Below are 19,536 nucleotides of genomic sequence, written 5' to 3'. Positions count from 1 at the left end.
CATTTACCACTGCAACAAAAAGAATAAAATATCTAGGAATAAACCTACCTAAGGAGACAAAAGACCCAAGCGTATTTTTAAATGACCAAGAGAACTTAACGAGAGAAAGGGAAGACAATGAAAGCCAGGTGATTGTTTTAATGAATGAAGCGTGTGGATGTCCAAGCAGGAGGAGGGAGCAAGGGCAGCTCCCTCTCAGCCATGGGTCCGGAGGCTGCTCGTCTTCAGGGACTCGGTCCATAAAAAGGAAGATGGTCTAGGAGGACCGCAGGAGGCCAAGAAGCAGAAAGATTTGGCCACATTCACCTTGACACTGTGAAGTGGGTAGGAAGTCAGACAGGTGCCTCTTTATGTTCAGCATGGAATGCAGAGGAGGAAAGGTCCTCGAATGTGGTTAAAACAATTAGTGAGATAACTCGTTGATAATCTGAGAAGAGTGTTTGTACCAGGGCAAGGAACAGGGACTATATCAGGAAAGTATGCTAAATTGAGTTTACTACCAACACATGAACAAATTCCTCTATTTTAAATGTTATCATCCTCAAGTTTCACAGTGAAGCTAGAATTGCAAGGGGAGGTAAGTATATATAGGAGGACAGCCCTGACTCACTCTACCCTGGGATGAACCTACTGCCTGTTTGACAATTAATAATACACCTTTCCTAAAATGACTACAATCAACATTTTGAAAAACTCAAAAGCTCACCTTTTTGCCACTTATTTGTTTAACCAGGATGTTTATATCCACATTTGTATTTATATTTATCTAAGTAGAAACACTATTTTGGGAATTGTTTTCATAAGTTTTATAAAATATATATACAACATACCCACAAACACATATTCGTAGACACAATTTAGATTTATATAAAAGTTTTAGAACTCTATTTTTCCTGATTATAAGTATCAGATCTTTTAAAAGGTGCTTTTGCTTATTTAAGTCTCATAACCAGTATCCACATTTAGCCAATCACATAATCTTATGTCAAACTCAGGCTTAAAGTTTATTTGAACTTTTCTAAAGATTACTGACAAAAAAGGGGGGAAAAAGTCTTACTTTCAATTTCACATCTTTACTTTAAACAACTGATAGGCTCTTTCCATCATGGCAGATTTTTTTAATCTTAAAAGTTTTTCATTTCATTTCATTTGTTGAGACGTGGATGGATCTGGAGACTGTCATACAGAGTGAAGTAAGTCAGAAAGAGAAAAACAAATATCGTATATTAATGCATATATGTGGAACGTAGAAAAATGGTACAGATGAACCGGTTTGCAGGGCAGAAATTGAGACACAGATGTAGACAACAAACGTATGGACGCCAAGCGGGGAAAGCGGCCGGGGGGTGGGGATGGTGGTGTGATGAATTGGGCGATTGGGATTGACATGTATACGCTGACGTGTATAAAATGGATGACTATTAAGAACCTGCTGTATAAAAAAATAAAATTCAAAAATTTAAATAAATTTTTTTTTAAAGTTTTTCAACAGAGGACAGTGGTTGCCAGGGTCTGGTGGTAGTGGGTGGGAGGTGGGGGGGAGGATGTATAATGGGTGAAGGGGTTCAAAAGTTACAAACTTCCAGCTATAAAATAATTGTCACAGGGATGTAACCTACAGCATGGTGACTATAGTTAATATTGCACATTTGAAAGCTGCTAAGAGTAGATCTTATAAGTCCTCATCACAGGAAAAAAAGGGAAAAATGCTTATAACTGTATGGTGATGGATGTTACCTAGACTTATCATGGTGATCATTTTGCTATGTATACAAATGTCGAATCATTATGTTGTACACCTGGTGTCAATTATTCCTAAATAAAATAAATATAGATATATACTAAAAAAAAGTTTTCCAAAAAAATGAAAAATAAAAACAGCAACAAAACTACCAAGCTGATCTCAAAAGGATGATTATATGAGAATTTACATACGTGTTGTGTACTATAAAAGCTTTTTGTAAGAAAGTTCTTATGCAAATCTGACAAAACAATTTTATGCCCCTCTTGCCATTTGTCAAGTAATAAATAATATGAAAATGAAATATAGAGGGCTTCATACACTGTCACCTTTCAGTCCCTAGGTTACAAAATGGCATAAAATATGGCTCTCCAGTACACCAGAAATCCATTTTAAAAAGCTATCATTTACAAATTATAGGTTTAAACACAGAAAACTATAAAGTTGAAATAAACCACTGTACAATATTAGGCCTTAGCATTCTAAAATTTTAAATATGTAGGTTGTAATAATATAACAGAAATGTGCCAGCCCCATAAGAGGAAACTGAAAAGATGAGTAAAAACATTACTCAGTATCTTAATGATAGGCAGCTGAACACATTTTAAGAGCTACAGAGAATTTGTGATCATGATCTGTATTGGAATTGGCAATTCTGATTAGTATCATGAAAAGCAGGGACTGATGAAGAGAGAAAGAAAACATGAGTATGTTCATTATAAACGTGGAATACCGTAAAAGCAGAATGGTAGTTTCCCTGCCCTTCCAAAGACACCTGCAAATTTACTGAGGTCAAATTTCATTGACAAGGGACATCTGCAGCCTGGCCTCTGGGGGCAGATGGTCCACAATCAGGATGACAGCACACTGAGTGGACGCTATATAAAGAACAGTGGTGGCGGCCACCTCAGAGCAATTCATCATAGCTTGACCACGCATTTATAGCAGCCATAAATCAAGAACATATTCCAGATCAATAAGACGTGGAGATCATAATCATTAAAAGTGTCAAAAAATATGTTTGCCATGAATACATATTAAAGAAGGAATTTTTCAGTCAAATATCACAATACCTGCATAGTGATGACAGTTTCTCCTTTCACTTAAAAATGAAATATGACAGGTAAAATGAGTTTAATTCCACCAAACTATTATACTGCTTTCATAAAATGAATCCTATAAAACCCTTATATAGATGAAAGGACCAAGGACAGAAGTAAATAATTTAAAAATTTATAAATGTTAACTACCAGTAACCACAATTAAGAAAATGCTTGAAGTTTCTACTAACTTTAAAAGGGTGGAGGACTTCTCTGGTGGCGCAGTGGTTAAGAATCCTCCTGCCAGTGCAGGGGAAACGGGTTCAATCCCTGGTCCGGGAAGATCCCACATGCCGCGGAGCAACTAAGCCCGTGTGCCACTACTACTGAAGCCTGCGCTCTAGAGCCCACGAGCCACAACTACTGAGCCCGCGTGCCACAACTACCGAAGCCCGTGCGCCTAGAGCCCGTGCTCTGTAATGAGAAGCCACCGCAACAAGAAGCCCGCGCCCGCAACAGAGTAGCCCCCGCTCGCCGAAACTAGAGAAAGCCCGCGCAGCAACAAAGACCCAAAGCAGCCAAAAATAAACATTTTTTAAAAAATAAAAGGGGGGAAATAACTGTGACGTGTCATTTTATTTATAAAATTGGATGACAAACATGTAATGGTAATATCTTATGCCGTTTAAGATTGTGATAAAACTAGCTTACTTAGAGTTTGTGGATAGCACCATATATCAAACAATCCTTTACTAAAGCAATTTGGCCATATTCAAAACAATGATTATGAAAACATCCCACCTGGTGACCCCGCTCCTAGAAACATGTCCAAAGAAAATAATTCAAAACCAAAAAGTAAACTTAAAAGCTAAAATGTTTTTATTATGTATACTTTTACTTCTTATTTAAAAATTTCAAACATATAAAAAAAGTAGAAACAAGACTATCGTGAATCCCTTTGTACTTTACACCCAGCTTCGTCAATTATCAGCATGATTATGGCTGATAATCATCTTATTTCATCTATGCTTCCACTTACCTCCATCCGTCCCTCAAATGTTGATTATTTAATAGCTAAAATTTTTTTATTGAAGTATAGTTAATTTACAGTGTTGTGTTTCAGGTGTAGAGCAAATTGATTCCATTATATATATATATATATATATATATATTCTTTTTTAGATTTTCCATTATAGGTTATTACAAGATACTGAGTATAGGTCTCTGTGCTATACAGTAGGTCCTTGTTGTTTATCTATTTTGTATATAGTAGTGTGTATATTTTAATCCCAAACTCCTAATTTATTCCCTCTCCCCCACTATCCCCTTTGGTAACCATAAATTTGTTTTCTATGTCTGAGTCCATTTCTGTTTTATAAATAAGTTCATTTGTATCCTTTTTTTAGATTCCACATATAAGTAATATCATAAGATATTTATCTTTCTCTTTCTTCATTTTATATGCTAATCTCTAGGTCCATCCATGTTGCCACAAATGACATTATTTCATTTTTTATGGTTGAGTAATATTCCATTGTACATATGTACCACATTGACTTTATCCATTCATCTGTTGATGGACATTTAAGTTGCTTCCATGTCTTGCCTATTGTAAATAGTGCTGTTTTAGTAGCTAAATTTTAATTAGCCTTCACTTTGTATCAGACTGTGTCCTAAGCAATTTACATATATTTTATCATTTAATCTTCATAGCGACCTTAGGAAGCACTTGAATTTCCTCCATTTTAGAGATGGACCATAGATACACAGCCTTCCAGGGAGGGCATCCAGGAATCAGCAGAACAAGGATTTGAACCCAGGCAACGTGACTCCAGAACCATGCCCTCAAGCTCTCTACATGAAATCTACTACCTGCCTGTGCTTAAGTACAAAGATACATAAATAACAAAATAAAAACCAAGAGAATCACTTTAGCATCATTGATAGCAATAAAAACTGCAAACAATATAAATGTCTAAGAATATAGAATTTGTTATATACACTGCAGTACATCATGTAAATGCGGAAATATTTAGCCACTAAAAAGCCACATGGAATAATATATACTAAGTACGTTTGATATGCTGAGGGAGGAACACAAATTTGCACAGACACTGATTATAATGATAAAATCTAAAGATGTATATGGACAGAAGAACTGGAAAAATTTAGAATAATGAAATACAATTAGAGTGGTAGAATCATGGCTCATTTTTTGGTAAATTTTAATGTTGTAATAGCATTGAATAAGAAAAATGGAATTACGCATTTTCACTTATTCTTAATGAAAACAAAATTCAGCCAAGATAAACTAGCAGTCTAGATTCTCCCTCCCTGAGCTTGTATGTATATAACCGAAACAAGTCTGATAAAAATAAACCAAGAATTAAGTCAACGTGGGTGCTTCATACATGAGACATTTCAATTACCCTCTGGTTCAATTTATTGACCATTTTGGTGTCAAGCAGATATTCTACATCACATTTATTTCCAAGGAATAAGTTTTCATCCATTCATTCAGCACGTCGGTGGGACACTGACTCTGTGTCCCAAGGGCCCAAGCACCACCAAGGCGGGGAAGGGTGCTAAGGGACCAGCAGGGAACCCTGGCACCAAATACAAACCAGAGACGTGCCACTGGGAAAGGGGAGGCGGCAGGTGCAGAGGGGGCCCCTCATCTACTCTGGGGGGTGAGGTGCCCTTGAGTTTTGAAGGATCAGGGGGATGAGTCTAGCAGAGCCTGTGGGCAGAAAGTACATCATTTATTGAAAACATTTTAGTTTCCTTAGAAAATTCTCTCATGTTTTTATTCCCAAGCATCCTTATCTTTTAAGAGAAAACAATATAAAATGCAAACTGTTGGAAGCTGCTTCTCCCAGCCTTGCTAGTAAGCTCTTCAAGGGCAAAAGTCACTTCAGACGTCAAAAAACAAATGAAAAAAACGAACAAGCAAAACACAAAAGACATAACCTCCTAGAGTAAAAGAATCGGGAAACACTGCCTCTTGCCCTGACTCCACCACAGATTTTCCTCATCAGGAACACGGGGATAATACCTTCCTACCCTCCCTGTCAGATTTACTGCAAAGAAAAAATGTGATTTAAAAAAATACTGAAAAGTGAATTGACATGGATAAGGGTTCCCCTATTTTATACTTTTTGCTACATAGAAACCCTGCTTGGAATTCTATATGTTTAATAGGTAATAGGCAAAGAAGTGTTCTTCCAAGCTATTTCTTTTGCCTAATTATAATAACTACAGGTTACTGCGGGCTGGCTCAGAGCAGGCACCGTACTGGACAGTCAACCGTATGTCTAAACCTCACAACGAAGAAGGGAGAGGAGCTGACCAAGCCTCAAAGAGGTAAAGCAGCTTGTTCAGGTCCTCAAAAGCCACAAGTGGGGAGCAGGGCTGTCAGCCCAGGCCTCTTAACTCAGAGTCTGTGCTCTCAGGCTCAGGCTTCGCGGTGCGGAGCCTCAGAGCTCTTCAATGGAAACCAACAATGAATCCTCGTGAGACGACAACATCGTCCACAATCAGACAGGCAAAATCAAATTGCTGTTTATTTTCTTTTGACACAGAGCATGTCATTGAAGTTTAAAATGAAGTTATAGTGAGAAATGGCATGATGTGTCAACAGTGGTGATAGGGCATTTTTCACAACACATCTGCTTAGCATACATAGGTTTGTTTTTCTTTTTAGTTGAAGTATAGTTCATTTACAATGTTGTGTTAGTTTCTGGTATACAAAGTGCCTCAGTTTTATATACATATCTTTTTCAGATTCTTTTCCATTATAGTTTATTACAAGATATTGAATAATAGTTCCCTGTGCTATACAGTAGAACCTTGTTGTTTATCTACTTTATGCATAGTAGTTTGTATCTGCTAATCCCAAACTCCTAATTTATTCCCTCTCCCCTGCCCCCTTCCCCTGTGGTAACCTTAAGTTTGTTCTCTATATCTGTGAGTTTATTTCTGTTTTGTAAATAAGTTCATTTGTATATTTTAAATTCCACCTATAAATCATATGTCTTCCTCAGTCTGACTTACTTCACTTAGTATGATAATCTCTAGGTCCATCCATGTTGCTGCAAATGGCATTATTTCATTCTTTTGATGGCTGAGTAATATTCCATTGTGTATATATACCATATCTTCTTTATCCATTCATCTGTTGATGGACATTTAGGTTGCTTCCACATCTTGGCTATTGTAAATTATGCTGCTATGAACATTGGGGTGCATGCATCTTTTCTAATTAGAGTATTCTCTGGATATATGTGCAGAAGTGGGATTGCTGGATCATATGGTAGCTCTATTTTTAGTTTTTTAAGGAACCTCCATACTGTTCTCCACAGTGGCTGCACCAATTTACATTCCCACCAACAGCGTAGGAGGGTTCCCTTTTCTCCACACCCTCTCCAGCAATTATTATTTGTAGACTTTTTTGATGATGGGCATTCTGACCAGTGTGAGGTGACACCTCATTGTAATTTTGATTTGCATTTCTCTAATAATTAGCGATGTGGACCATCGTCTCATGTGTCTCTTGGCCATCTGTATGTCTTCTTTGGAGAAAGGTCTATTTAAGTCCTCTGCCCATTTTTTGATTGGGTTATTTTTGGGGTGTTTTTGGTCTTTTTGTTTGTTTTTTGGGTTTTTTTTTTTTTTTTTTTTTACAGAATACATACATTCTTAAGAAAACCCCACCACTAAAGGGTCTGACCAAGCCACTCAGCAGAAGCAGAATACCAAGGCAGCACACGCAGTCTCACCAATGATCAGAACAATGCAATTCAAAGAGTGAGATTGCACAGCCATCAAACTTACAAAAACTGAAATCTGCCAATGGCAGAGAACAGAAACAGAGGCCACACTCCTAAACTGCCAGTGGAAGCACAAGTTGGGAAATGTCTTCGGAGAGCAACGTGGCAAAGTGAAGTTCAGGAAGCGGGAATTCCACTGTCAGCTACAGTCGCTGATATACAGGAATATTCAAGGAAAGTTTGCAGTTGGGAAACATTGAAAACCAGCTCAGTGGCTGGCATGAGAGGATTGGATGAATTATGAATAAGATCATACACTGCAATACTATATCGCAGTTAAGATTAAAGTTACAGTTAAATATATCTACATTAATAAATCGGGGCAGAGAGGGGTTGAATCACAAAAGCAAGTCGTGAAACGATATGTACAGAATATGATACAATGGACCTAAGGCTCGAGAAAACAAACCTATGTCAAAAGGAGGAGGGAGAGAAAGGAATGGAATGGCAGAAAAATAATTTTATTGGCAGCGTTTTGTTTCTTAAGCCGGGTGGTGGCACGTGAATATTTATTATATTATTTTATATATGTTATGCCTGAACTATTTAATAAAAGGACAGAACAAGGTACTGCATGCATGGATGTATTTATATCCTTACTGTCTTAACTCATCTCCCAAGTAAATGGGTATCCAGGTAACCTGTTCTTCAAAACTACCTTAAAATGTTATATAAAGGTGGTCCAGTTTAAAATTCAGAAATCCTTGGGAGTTTCAAGTCTAGAATATTTTCTACATTCCAATGACACATTCAATCCAACTTGACTCTAAGCTCCTTGAGGAGACGAGCTGAGGTCCCTTCACTTTCTATCCCCCAAACCATTCAATTAATGTTTGATCCAAGCTGATCTGACATTATTCAAATATTCAAGGGATTCTGTATTACTCCTTAAAATATGTTGCAAATAATTTAACCATGAAAGATAAGTAGTGTCTTAACCTACAGTATATAACTTAGCATATTTTACTCTACAGCTGTCAATGCTCATCAATACTTAGACTGCATATTATTTACCAGTAGGTGTGAAAAATAGAAACTTCCAATAAGCAAAGAGAGGTCTCCAGTGTTTGTCTCATGAGTTGAATCATCATGCTGCCCAACTTCTAGCTCACATGGGTCACCCCGTAGGATGTGACGCTTTGTCTCGACTCTGATGTGTGTCGGTTGCCTTCCACGCAGCGCTATAAAAACTAACTCAATCCAGCTCGTAACGTAAATCGACTATATTGTTATGGACCTCTCTTATTCACACAAATATAATGGAATAAAGCATACTGACACAAAAATCTTTGAAACCCTACAGCTTTTTAGCACATTTTGCAGTTTAAAGAGTGATTACATCAGGGGTTATGGTCTTAAATATCTCTCAACCGCCGCTTTCCTTCTCTGTTCCCTCTCCCACCAATCTCCCTTTTTCTAACCATTCTCTGTTCTTTGGTTGTCAGTATCTTTGTTTGAATGTTACTATGTGGTCGACACCCTGCTCAGTAGTGAGAGTATGGGAGGACAAGACAGGCGGGTCCAATTCTCACCGAGTCTGGTCTTGCAGCTGATGCAAACGTATGACAAGAGAACCCAAAACAATTCCTACAATTGTGATCATTGCTCTAAAGAAAAAAGACCAAGGTGCCAAGAGACATTTGAGCTGATGCCTCAAAGATGCAGCCCAGAAAGGGCTATGAAGAACATTACAGCAAGAAAAAGGACACATCATTCCACTTAACGTTGACAGTAACATGCAGGGCAACCTTCTCGGAAAGCAAATCCAAACCTAAAAATAAATCAGATAATTTTAAAAGGACTAGAGTGGTCCCATTAACATTAAGACCTCCATAGAAAAATTCAACCCTCATTATCAACATAGCTGATAAATAGGAATCTTTAAGAGTTGTAACTTACTAATGAAATCACTGCAATTTTCATTATATGCCAATACATAATATTTGCCACATACTGTGCACTTCCAAATGAGGTTCTTTTATAACTTATACCCATGTCCCTGGTTCTCCAACAGCAATGGTTTGCAATAAAAAGAACAGAAAGGTTGGATAAACTTACCATATAAAAACAAATTTTTAACCATAAATTTCTCCAAACTCATTCTAAATAGGTTACCAGGGTGTACACGGAAAAATAAATTGCAATTTCGCAACCACTAATGAAAGAACCAGGATCATAAATCGAGTATTAATTATAAAGAATGGTCATTGTTCTTTGCATTTATCAGAATGAAGTCCTGAATAAGAAATCCCCTGCTTCTAATACGGGACTGCTTTCATATTCACCTGTTTCCTGCCTCTAAGCATGTCTTAAAGGGCAAGATTCATTGTCAGACCCTTCACTGTAAATAGTAAGTAAACCCGTTCAGCGAACAAAATTCAAAGGCAGCTAGTATGTTAGAGTTCTCCTTCCAAAAAGTCTCTCCTCCAATGTCTAAGAAACGGTTTGAAAATCGATTGACTTCCCCTCTCTGCACTAGTTACAAATGTGTAGCTTTGATCTCGGCTTGAACGCAAGTAAATCTTTTTAATCTTCCCATCGGGTGCTGCTTCCCTCTTCACCCTTTTCCAGCTCCCTCCCCCTCAACCTCCTCCCACTGTTCTCACACCTACCCCGTCCCCACCCTTCAACTCTTTCCTTAAACTTCCTAAAATTATTTAGGAGATCTCTACTTGAAATTATCTTTAACCCATAGCTTTTGTTTTCATTCACACTGTCTTACTATAGCATGCAAATGTATGTCCCTTTCAAAAACCAAAATTACAGAATAATCCAACAAATAAAAATTGGCACGTTAGGCACTCAAGTATAACCTCAATTAACAAGGAAGGTAATAAATACCACCTGGTAAAATAAGTTCAAAAAGCATGCTGTACTATCTCGAAAAAGAAACAAAGATAGTTACTCAGATGTTGGAAACGTGGAAAACTAATTCTCTCAATGAAGCACATTTTTCCCAAAAGGTGATAGTATTACTTTTTTCTAATATAAAAGCAATACCTAAATCACTGAGTTTTTAGAAATCAAGCAATACAGAAATATTGAAACAGGAAATAAAAGTTCTCTCATAACCTCCTCCCCAGAGATGACCACCAGCAACAGCTTGATGAAAATTCAAAGATTTCTTTAGCAAAGATATATAAAATTTTACAAAGATGGCATTATACTCAAGGTACTGTTTTGCAGTTTGCCTTTTTCAATTAACAGGCTATTGGTTGAGATTCTTGCATATTAATACATATGACTAACTCAATTTTTAAAAACTACTCTTTGTATACAATCGTTTATTACAGACAACACTTCAATTAAAAATTTTTTTGCATTTAACTTTACACAGTGATGCAAATATTTTTACAAGAAAAATTCCTGGAAGTAGAATTGTTGAGTCTTTGGATGTGTATATGTTTAATTTTGGTGCGTATTGTCAAATTGCTCTTTAAAAGGAGCAATTATCAATGTACCAACTGTGTGGGAGAGATTGGTTTTCTCCCATCCAGGCAAACAAGAATATTATCAACCCCCCAAACCAGGTGTGAGGTGAAACATATACACACAAACGTACAAGACAACTTGGTAAAACCATTGTCACATTATTAATAACATAGTAATGAAAAACTAGAAGTAGCCTTCTCAACAAGAGAACAAACAGAGTGAGGTTCATTTATATTACAGAATACTGTATATAAAAATAAATGGTATCTTCTATTTAGATGCCACCTGGAACCACTGTGCTTCTTTCTTCAGTGCATACTCACTATATTACCTTATAAAATATGCAAAATAATCTAATGTATTGTTTATATATACATGCGTAAGAATTATAAAAACATACATTCATTCATTCAGTAAATATTTACTGAGAGCCTGCTATGAATGATGCACTGAAGCAATACTGGGGACTGAGCAATAAACAAATTCAACAAAAATCTCTGCCTCAAGGAGTTTATGTTTTAATGGATGAGGGGAAAAGACACTTAACAAATAAGCAAAATACATCGAGTGTTAGGAGAAAGTATCTTTACAACCACAGACTACACAAAGATTTCTTACACAGGACACAAAAACCATTAACGATAAAAGGAAAAAATCTGATAAGTTGCGTTTCAATAAAATGAAAAGCTTCTACTCTTTGAAAATCACCATTAGTAAAATTTTAAAAAGGAGAAAATATTAATTATACATATATCTAACAAATGACTTATGTCCAGAATTATTAATATATTTTATATTACAATTCAATAATAAGACACACAATTTAAAAACAAGCATAAAAATTGACATGGTATTTCACAAAAGAAGATTTACAAATGGCTGATAAGGACATGAAAAGATGTTCAATATTACTAGTCATCAGGGAATGCACATTAAAATGACGAGGAGACGCCTAGAATGCCTAAAATAAGAGACTGAGGACATCCAGTGTCGGTGAGGATGTAGAACAACTGTAACTCATGCGGTCCTGGCAGAAATCCAAAACTGTGCCATCCTTTTAAATAACTGTTCGACAGTTCCTAAAAAAGTTAAATATAGACTTGTGCAATGAGCAAGCAATCCCACCCCTAGTTATTTACAGTTAATGAAACATATGTCCACACAAAGACCTGGACTTGAACATTCAGAGTAGCTTTACTCATAATCAATAAAACCTGAAAATCCCAAATGCCAATCAGCACATAAATGAACAAACTATGGTATATCCATACGAGGAAGTATCGCTCAGCAGTAAAGAAGAATGATTCGTTAATGCATAATAATTAATGACTAGTTACTGCACTATTGATACGAGCCATAACATAGATGAAGCTCAAAACCATGATGCTGAGTAAAAGAAGCCAGACATCCGAGTTCATACAGACCGACTCCATTTAATGAAGTTCTAAAAAAGGCAAACATTGATAGGGACAGTCATCAGGTCAGTGGCAGCCTTGAGCTGTGACTGAAGGTAGTAAGGGAACCTAAGGGGATTTTTTTTTTTGGTGATAGAAATGCCCTCTCTCTCGACTCTCTCGGTGGTCACACAGGTGAATACATTTGGCAAAAGGCATCTAAATGTATGCTTTAAATGGCTACACTTTATTATATGTAAATTATATAATATCTCAAAGTTGATTTTTAGAAGAGAAAATATATAGTATGCATCAATAAGATGATACTTAAGTGCTAAGGAAAAAAATAAAGCAGAGAAGGGGAATAGGGAGTTTGGAGTCAGTTACAGTTTTAGATTGGGGCGACAGAGGAAAGCTCCACTGAAGACATGACTTCTGAGTTGACAGCTCATGGAGCTAAGAGCACAAAGCACGCAAATATCTGGAGGAAGGGCACCCTGGGCATCAGGCACGGCCAGTGCAAAACCTTTGAGGCAGGAGCAAGTCCAGCACGGTCCTTGCACTGCGAGGAGGACAGGGTATCACAGAACCATGAGCAGCAATAGTAGGGGATGAGGGAGAGAAGTCGGGAGAAGAGGGCCAGGGAGAGAGCGTGGGAGAGTGCTATCCGGGGCCTTTTGGTCTCTGTAAAATATTTGACTTTTGTTCTGATGAGATGGGAAGCAATTTGAAGATTCTGAATAGAGAAGTGATCCAATTTCGGTTTTAACAGGATCCTCTGGCTACCCTACTGGAAACAGACCAAAGTGGGGTAAGGGCTGGAGCAGGGAGACCAGCCAGGAGGCAACTGCAGTAATTCAGGTGGAAAGATCATGGTGGTCGGTGAGGGCTCTGGAGGTAGCGGGACAGGTCATGCAAAGTGATCAGATTCAGGCAACAAAAACTAGCAGACTCTCTGAAGGACCCTCCACTCCACAACAGTTAGACCTGTGATGGGACACATCCTTTGAGACATTGCTGGTCTCACAAAAGGTAGAATTACCCAGAGACAGCCCACCTCTTCCCCATCTCTCCACCCCATAAAAAATTTTAAAATATGAGCAGGGTTCAGATCATTCAGGAACCAGAGGGAACAGAAATCTGTGCCTCGACCTCCCGAAGCCAGGACAGGCATACTGCTTCTCCTTTCAACTGCACTTGGCTTTACTGTGCTTCACAGATTTGGCTTTAAAAAATAATTATAAATTGAAAGTTTGGGGCACCCCTGCACTGCACAAGCCTATCTGTGCCATTGTTTCAACAGCATTTATTCATTCATGTCTCTGTGTCATATTTTGGTAATTCTCCCAATATTTCAAACCTGTTCTATATTATCATTATAGTCGTTATGGTGATCTGTGATCAGTGATCTTTGATGTTACAACAACTCACTGAAGGCTCGGATGACAGTTAGCATTTTTTAGCAATACAGTATTTTTTAATTAAGGTATGTACATTGTTTTTTTACAGACATAACTCTATTGCACACTTAATAGACAACAGTATGTTCTGAGCGTAACTTTCATATGCACGGGGAAACCAAAACATTTGAGTAATGCACTTTGTGATATTCGCCTTATTGCAGCGGTCTGGATCTGAACCCACAATATCACTGAGGTCTGCTTGTATAGGGACACCCAGAAAACAGGAACAAAGGAACCTAGAGAGGCAGAGAACCAGGACCAGAGAAGCAGGGAGTCAAAGGGATGGAGAACCGGAGCTGGCCCGGCCTGTAGGCAGGAGGGCATGAAGTTACCATGAGGCCAGAGTAATACAGCAACCATGCTGCCGGGATATTGAACTTGGAAAGCAGCAAGCAGCAGCAACTGAGCCAGAGGCTCCTGTTCTGAACGAGTCTCCAGGGGCTCCAAAGTGGTCACAGTTCCCACAAGCCCCTCGGCTACTTCCAGGGCAGAAGAAAATGATCTCCTAAGGAAAGAGTCCCCAGCTTAGCCACACATTTTAAGGTCAAAGATCACCAAACACAAAGGAAGGCTAGCATGCACACAGTCAGAGACATAGGCGCTTGTAGTAAACATGTCTTTTTATTCTGTTGTTCAGACATCTGGGGCCTTACTGACCCTGGGGAGACCGCCCCTCCCAGGCCTAGCTGATTCCTGGAGATGGTGAATTTGCCCTCCAGTGCACTTTTTCTATGAAAAAATAACCAATCCAGAGCCCACTTAAAAACACCCTCCAAGAACTGAAGAGGTTGAAATTGTCACATTCAGAATATCTAAGAGCCAGGTACAAAAGTTTTAAAGAAATAAAAGAATTATTTCCAAAGTTGAATATATAACAAAAAACTATTAGGGATAACCAAAAATATCTGAGGAAAAAAGCAAATGGAAATTCTAGAAGTGAAAATATAATTGTTGAAATACAAAACTAAGTAGGTGGGTTAAATGGCAAAGTAAGCAGAAATGAAAAGAAAATTATATATCTGGAGAACTTACCCAATTTACCCAGAATAAAGCAAAGACTGAATGTATAAAACAGAGGTTAAAAAAAATAGAATGAGAAGATCTAACGTATATTTAATCAAAGTGCCAGAAGGGAAGAATAAAGAAAATGGAGAGGCAACATTTAAAGGATAATCATTGAAAATGTACCGTAACTAATTAAAAATATGAATTTACAACTTTAGGAAGCAAAACACATCCCAAGCAGGATCAATAGGAAAAAACATGCCTAGACACAAAAATGAAACAACAGAACATCAAAGGCAATGATGAGACCCCAAAAGCAACCAGAGAAAAAACACACATCCCCTTAAAAAGGAACATCAGGATGACAGCAGAATTCTCAAGGACAACAATGGAAACCAGAAAACAATACAGTAATATTTTCAGAGAGAAAAGAAAAACTAGCTGTTAGCTTAGAACCATATAGTCAGTAAAAATTCCCTTCAGGAACAAGAATAAACACATTTGCCAATAAAAAATGAAAGCATTTTGCAAATAATTGTAAAACATATGCTGGATGAAGAACTCGTATCCAAAATACAAAAAGAATTCTTAAAACTCAACAATAGGAAAACAACCCAATTAAGGAACTGGCAAAAGAGCTGAATAGATACCTCACCAAAGAAGACATACAATACATGAATAGATGCTCAACATCATACATCATTAGGAAATTGCAAATTGAAACAACAACGTGACACTACTATACACTATATGTCAGAATGGCTGAAATCCAAAAGCCTGACAACACCAAAAGCTAGCAAAGATGCAGAGCAATAGGAACTCTCATTCACTGCTGGTGGAAATGCAAAATGGTACAGCCACTTTGGAAGACAGTTTGGCAGTTTTTTTTCAAAGTTAAACATAGTCTTGTCATATGATTCAGCAATCATGCACCTAGGTAATTACCCAGTTGACTTGAAAACTTATGTTTACCCAAAAACTTGCATGATACTGTTTACAACAGCTTTGTTCATAACGGCCAAAAACTAGAAACAATAGGTCCTTTGATGGATAAACAAACTGTGGTACATCCCTACAATGGAATGTTATTCAGCAATGAAAAGAAATGAATTATCAAGCTGTGAAAAAAACATGGAAGAATCTTAAGGGCATATTGCTAAATGAAAGAAACCAGTCTGACAAAGATACATCTGTATGATGCCAATTATGATGTTCTCAAAAAAGCAAAACTATGGAGACAGTAAAAAGATAGTTGCCAGAGGTTTCAGGAGAGGGAAGGAGGGATGAATAGGTGAAACACAGGGGCATTGTTTATGGCAGTGAAACTATCATGATACCGTAATGGTGGACACATGACACTATGCATTTGTCAAAAACCACAGAACCTTACAGCACAAAGAGTGAAGCTTAATGTATGCAAATTTTAAAAAATCATTCAGGTGGTTGCAGAATCTCAAGGTGGAAAACAATGTGACAAAACAATCTAACTCTATTACAAATGTGTGAAACTACCTAATTGAGGTAGGGGAAAGGGTTCTGCCCTAAGTAACTTTGGAAACAAGCAGAGTCTCTAAAACTAAAGGCCAAAGAAACTGTACACAAGCACTATATGCTAGTTGATAACATTTCTTCTCACACGGGTACGGGTTAACCATTCTGATATTGATGTGCATGCATATAAGATGTAGACAGTTAAGTAAATGGATGGCAGATGGTGGGAGCCAGATTTCTCTCTGTTGGAGTGGGCGTTAACAGATAAGCAGGGAGAAGAGGTTAGAATGATCCATATGTTAGTGAATTACAGCTAGAGACATCGGTATGAATGCACGTTTAGCTTAACTTACATAGACAAATATTAGGTGTACGCATATACACTCATATAGTTCCTTGCTTTGTCAGATGAGTGGGTCTAAAAGCAGAGACATGCCAATAGCAACAAGCTCGTCTAGCACAGAGATCTTGGTTTCTAACACCATTCTTCAATGAAGGAAACGAGGACTCCTTGGAGAAAGGGTTGATTCTAGAAATGGGGCAGGAAACATGGAGGATGAGATGAGTCTAAAGCATCTTAGAGTGCCAGAAAGTGAGTTAATGCTGGGAAAAACAAAAACAAAAAACATCAAAACGACAATGAGATATCATCTCACACCGGTCAGATTGGCCATCATCAAAAACTCTAGAAACAATAAATGCTGGAGAGGGTGTGGAGAAAAGGGAACCCTCTTGCACTGCTGGTGGGAATGTAAATTGATACAGCCACTATGGAGAACAGTATGGAGGTTCCTTAAAAAACTACAAATAGAACTACCATACGACCCCGCAATCCCACTACTGGGCATATACCCTGAGAAAACCATAATTCAAAAAGAGTCATGTACCAAAATGTTCATTGCAGCTCTATTTACAATAGCCAGGACATGGAAGCAACCTAACTGTCCATCAACAGATGAATGGATAAAGAAGATGTGGCACATATATACAATGGAATATTACTCAGCCATAAAAAGAAAGAGGCAAATCTATGCAGGAGAACTCCAAATAATTTATGGAGATACTCTGCCCTCAAGGAAATAGAACATAACTCCTCTCCCTCAATGTGGGCTGCACGTAGAGTTCAGTAGGAAAAGTAGGGAAAAAAGAGAGTAACTTTACCATTAACCAGAGAAACCTGACAAGCAGGACCTCAGACAAGGTGGATTAAAATGTATGCATGAATAGTGCTAAGTCATGCTGACAGTGCATATCCTTAATTCAATGTAATGAAAATGGCATTTTCACCTCTGGTTTACTGCCCCAAAACCCATAAACTAAATCTAATCAAGAGAAAAACATCAGATAAATCCCAGTCGAAAGGCATTCTACAAAACACCTGACCAGCACTCCTCAAAACTGCCAAGGTCATCAAAAACAAGAAAAAGTCTGAGCAACTGTCACAGCCAAGAGGAACTTAAGGAGACACAAAAACTAAATGTAATGTATTCTGGATGGGATCATGGACTAGAAGAAGGGCATGTGGTAAAAACTAAGGAAATCTGAATAAAGTGTGGACTTTAGTTAATAATAATTATCAATATTGGTTCATTATTTGTAAAAATGTACCATATACACGTAAGATGTTAACAATAGGGGAAACTGGGTGTGGATTATGTGGGAATCATGTACTATTTTTATAATTTTTTTGTAAATTTAAACTGTAATAAAAAAATAATCTTTATTTTAGGAAAGACATCACCAATATGCAAAAGGCAGAAAATATGACCTGTCATGAAAACAATCAATAGGAATGAACCCAGAAATAACACAGCCAGAACTCATAAACAAGTACATTACCTAATATAACTATTATTCAAGAAGATAAAGAAAAACATGAATGTGATGAGGACAGAAGACATAAAAATACCAAATTGGAACTTCTTGAAAGATACAACCTGAAGTGAAAAACTGGATAGATTAACAGATTATACACAGCAGAAAATATACCAATAAACTAGAAGACATAGCAACACAAAATTGATAAAATGAAGCATCATGAGAGAAAAGATGAGAACAGCATCACTGACCTGAAAGAACATCAAGCAGTTCAACATACATGTAATTGTAGTTCAAGAAGGAGGAGAAAAAGGAGACAGAAAATTATTTAAAGAAATAACAGCCATACTTTTAAGACCTACTCAGAGATCTGAGGGTCATTATTGGCTCAAATGTTTCAATCTTGCTTGTGCGTCTTCAGGGCCAGGGCCTGCTGAGCAGTAGCAGTGCACTGATTTCAATGGATGTGTTCAGCATAATGTTCTCAAACAAAACGTATTCATCTAATCTTTTACTTTTTCTTTTCCCAAGGTGAGATTATCATAACAACTTTGTGTAGGAAACTCCTTATCACTCTTGTCTCCATTATAGGTAATGTTTATTATTATTAAATCCATAGAAAGGCAATAGAAATACACATACAGAGGAAGAGTGTCATTATCACAGCAGCTGGTGAAAAGAAAACATGTGGAACTCACCAGCTTCCAGCTCACTATAGCCAGCTGACCCTCTGAACGGGGCAGGACCTTCAAGCTTAGTGGACTCCCCATTCGTATGGCCCTGGGTCGGGGCAGGACCTCAGCTGACCTGCACTCTGAGCCTCCATTTATTGCGTGTAAAAGGCATACAAGGCCCAGGGCGCTGCCTCCAGCACCTGGAGGAAGGAGGGTTGTTGCGGAGCCGGAAGAGCCTGCAGCAAGGAGGGGGTCACGGCTCCTACAAAGGCACAGAGCATGGCAGTAAGCTGACACTCCATGGCTGAGACCGTGGTTAGGAGCCTTCTGGCACTTCTAATATCAGCTGTGTGGCGGACAGGGTCTTGGTGCTCCGGCCGGATGTCAGACCTGAGCCTCTCAGGTGGGACAGCTGAGTTCAGGACATTGATCCACCAGGGACCTCCCAGCTCCACGTAATATCAAATGGCGAAAGCTCTCCCAAAGATCTCCATCTCAATGCTAAGAACCAGCTCCACTCAACAACCAGCAAGCTCCACTGATGGACACTCTATGCCAAACAAATAGCAAGACAAGAACACAACTCCACCGATTAGCAGAGAGGCTGCTGAAAATCATACTAAGGTCACAGACACCCCAAAACACACCA

At 38.0% G+C, this 19,536-nt stretch overlaps 1 protein-coding gene across 4 annotated transcripts in view; it reads right to left on the bottom strand.

The window, feature by feature from the left end:
* The window catches only part of FANK1 (fibronectin type III and ankyrin repeat domains 1), a 136,628-nt gene that overhangs the window by 30,873 nt on the left and 86,219 nt on the right, over nt 1-19,536 (bottom strand). Inside the window, exon 1 of one of the 4 annotated variants that reach the window (XM_024121408.3) lies at nt 1,058-1,093. The exons of the other annotated variants lie outside the window; for them this stretch is intronic. The gene's annotated coding sequence lies outside the window, so the exon portion shown is untranslated. Of the gene's footprint in view, nt 1-1,057; nt 1,094-19,536 lie in introns of those variants that run through there. 4 annotated transcript variants of the gene reach the window in all.

This window comes from Physeter macrocephalus, chromosome 20 (genome assembly GCF_002837175.3).
Source record: "Physeter macrocephalus isolate SW-GA chromosome 20, ASM283717v5, whole genome shotgun sequence".
NCBI classification, from domain to species: domain Eukaryota; kingdom Metazoa; phylum Chordata; class Mammalia; order Artiodactyla; family Physeteridae; genus Physeter; species Physeter macrocephalus.
This window is presented reverse-complemented; position numbering and strand designations above follow the sequence as displayed.